Source organism: Lactuca serriola, chromosome 9 (genome assembly GCF_051521515.1).
Source record: "Lactuca serriola cultivar US96UC23 chromosome 9, Lser_US96UC23_V15, whole genome shotgun sequence".
In the NCBI taxonomy this organism is placed as follows: domain Eukaryota; kingdom Viridiplantae; phylum Streptophyta; class Magnoliopsida; order Asterales; family Asteraceae; genus Lactuca; species Lactuca serriola.
In genome coordinates, this window is record NC_136416.1 from 153618010 (window position 1) to 153621658 (window position 3649).

At 38.1% G+C, this 3649-nt stretch overlaps 1 non-coding gene across 1 annotated transcript; it reads right to left on the minus strand.

Moving 5' to 3' along the window:
- Positions 1-895: 895 nt before the first annotated feature.
- On the minus strand, positions 896-1003 carry LOC145077295 (small nucleolar RNA R71). The gene has a single exon (XR_013693077.1). It is a non-coding gene; the product is annotated as a small nucleolar RNA R71 (small nucleolar RNA).
- Between the last annotated feature and the right edge of the window lie 2646 nt (positions 1004-3649).

Genomic DNA, 3649 nt, shown 5'->3' on the forward strand with positions numbered 1-3649 from the left:
GCTATTCTATAATCTGACTAGGTACACTACATATGGGTGCATATATTAGTTAAGTGGTTAGGTTTATAAATTTAAAACTAGGTAATATATAAAAAGCATATCAAGCTTTTAGGGCTGTTGCCGGGGAACGACTTATTTTTTTTAGTTTAATTACTTTTAGTTCTCGATCATTTGTATGGAATTTATTTCACATAAAGTTATCTTTCTTTCATTTTATACTTTTCTTATTTTTAATTTTATATCCCTATAGTGACCATGTTGTGGCAATTCTTGCCCAAGTCGTGGATATTGTTCAGATAGTTTAGGTTTTTATTATTTTTTGTTCTTTTTATGCATTTGTTTCTTGTTTTATTGCAGATACTTTATGACCCGAGCATCATCATCTAATACAGTACCTGGATTTGAAGATCCCGAGTCTCTTCCTATTAAAATCAACAAGGAAAAAAGAAAAGAAAAAGACGAACTAAATGAAGAAGTAAAACAGACCGAAGAAGAAAGCAAACAAGAAGATGAGACGGCTAACATAGCAGAGATGACTATGGAGGAGTATAAGAAATGGATGCGTGATAACAGGTCGGGTCTTGTGCAACCCGAAATTCGAAACACCACCAACTTCGAGCTAAAGGGGCACATACTTTCTATTTTAAAATATATCCCATTCTACGGGAAGGTTCACAAAGATGCTTACAAGCATATCGACAAAGTGAATGACATTACGAACTACTTCAATGTTCCCAATGTTCCTCCTGAAATGATGTTGTTTTGAAAGCTTCCGATAACTTTTAAAGGAGAAGAAAAAGATTGGATTAAAGCACTTCCATGCCAGATCTGTCACCACTTGGGAAAAACTTCGTCAAGAGTTCATCCAACAATTCAACCGACCATCAAAGGTTTCAAAACTAAAGGCGAACATCTCCAACTTTGAATAAAAAGGCGGTGAATCCTTGTATGAAGCATGGGACAGGTATAAGCGGTTGTTGAGAAATTTTCCACAACATGCCCTCAATGTGCAACATGAGGTCTCAATCTTTTAAGAAGGGGTGAACGTAACCACATGACAACTCCTTGACTATGAAGGACCACTAACAAAGAAGCCTCCTGCAACAATTAAGGAGTTTTCCAAATATTCAAGGGAGTATCACAACCCTCGTGAGGATAATACAATATAATAAAAAGTTATAAATGAAGCTTCTAAAGATATGGTTGCGATGATGGCAAAGCTAGAATCCATGGACCAAAGAATGACGAAGATGGATCAATATATACATTCCATACGAGTTGGGTATGAAAATTGTAATGAGCCGCACCTGAACAAAGATTGTGATTTATATAAGAATGGGAACTAAAAGCACAAGTATAATACTCAAGTGATGACTAATATGATGAAGACTGGAGAAAACCTAAAAAGTAGTGGTTACCTTACGATGAGTACAAGAAAGCCAATGTTGAAAACTTTAGGTAAACCGATCGAGGTTTTTATCAAAAAGAACAACCACTGCCCGAGAACAAATCCGAGTTCGAGTTGATTTCGCATGTTTTGCAGCCGTTTCAAAGAAAAGACATGACACAACTGACGCTATCATAAGAAACCAATAGGCTGCCATTAAGAACATCAAAACTTAATTGGGTCATTTGACCAAAATCGTAAACGAGTGATTACCACCTAAAATTCCAAATGAAAATCCTCAATCTCATGTGATGTCGATATATACTTAAAAAGAGGTTAAAACTAAGCCATTTTGTGATGTACAAAACAACTAACAGACACCCGGATCCACAACCAAAAGATGTAGAGCCTGAAGCAAAAACAGAAAAGTCTTCTGCCTAGTGCCCATGACGTGGGGACCACTAGGCCATGCTGTGGCCACTAAAGTATGGAAATTCTTCTTTTTTTAAATTGTATCAGCCTCCACTTCCTTATCTATCTCGAGCCATGTGAAACCTACTAGAGCCGAAACAAAAGAAATGTATGGAACACGTGATATCCCTTTCAATTAGTGCTCTATTCCTCAAATACATGGCTACACTTCCAAAATTTGCTAAGGATGTGATAACGAACCAAAAGGAGTTGGAAAAAGCATCCACTATTGTTCTTAATGATTTGTGTTCTACTGAAATCATTGAAGGATTGCCAATAAAAATGGGAGATCTGGGGAGATTGACTTTGCCTTGCGAATTCCGAAATTTTACTTCAATAAATGCTTTAGCCGATTCGGGGACTAGCATAAATCGCATGCTTTATTACTAAGGCTACAAAACAAATGAATGACAATTCAAATGGAAAATCACTCAATAACTCATCCACATGGAATTGTCAGAGATTTATTGGTGAAGGTTGGAAAATTTATTTTTCCAGTGGACTTTGTAGTTTTAGACATGAAAGAAGACGAGGAGCTTCCGATAATCTTGGGTAGACCATTCTTGAGCACCACACGAGCCCTTTTTGAAATCCATGATTCAAAGCATACACTTTTAGTAGAAGATGAAGAAATAACTTTTGAAATGAACCAAGAAGTGATTCATGACGAATTATTAGATGAGGTGTTAAGAGTGAATAATTTGGAAGATGTAGTGGAAAAAAAGAGTAGAAGAAAATCTCAACGATTAGTTGAAATAGAGAAGTTGATGGGGGAGAAATTAAAAGCTTGGGAAAACCCTAAAATCAAAGAAGTCAAGTTTACCAAGACAATAGCTTCAATTCCAATGTCCTTTGAAGTATTCGCGTTCACTACACCCAAGGATCAAGTGGAAGAGGCAAACAAAGAATAAAAATTTGTAACGTCCCGATTCTCAGGTATGGAATTAAATGAAATTTATTTGGTTGAAAGACATACTCGACGAGTTGGTTGCCCTACTCGTCGGGTAGCAGCGAGGTGGGATCGCGCATTTAGTGGTCTACTCGCCGAGTCCATAAAGGGACTTGACGAGTAGGAGCTGGCAGATGAAACCCTAAATTTCGAGGCATTCCACCCTATTTAAAGCATCATTGGCCTTCCCCAGCCTCCCCTTCACTACTTCTTGCCCCTCTAAATCCCTAATCGTGTGAGTGTGTTCATTTTGTGCATTCTTAAGCTTGGAGGAGGATTTTCTTGGAGAAAAGAGCTTGGAGATCAAGCATTCAGAAGCAAGGAGCTTGAAGGACCTGAAATCTATTGTATTTAGCATCTTCTAGAAGGTATAAATTGTTACCCTAACCTCATTTCATTCTAGATCCCCTCTTTGGTCAAATTCTAGGGTTTTCATAGTATGATTGGAAGCTATTCTTGTTTGCAATCTCAGATCTGAAGTTGTAACTTCAGAACTGAGCTCCTATGGGCTTCTTAGTACATAAAGTTTCGAGCTGGTGCAAGAATGAGACTCTCCCAAGGTGTAAAGCTCCATTGGAAACATAGATTGGTCATTTAGGGACTTTAGAACCTTGCATGTGCGTAAAGTTTCTGACTTTACGTGATAAACGTGCCTTAGAAGCTTGGATCTATAATCTGGAGCCTCGCCATGCTTAATAAGCGTCTCCATGAATGAAGGTCTACGAGGACTCGGTGAGTTGGATGAACAACTCGGCGAGCCCGATGAAGATGGCCATGAACTCGACAAGTTGGATGAACAACTCGACGACTCCATTGAAGTTTTCCTTGAACTCGACGAGTCG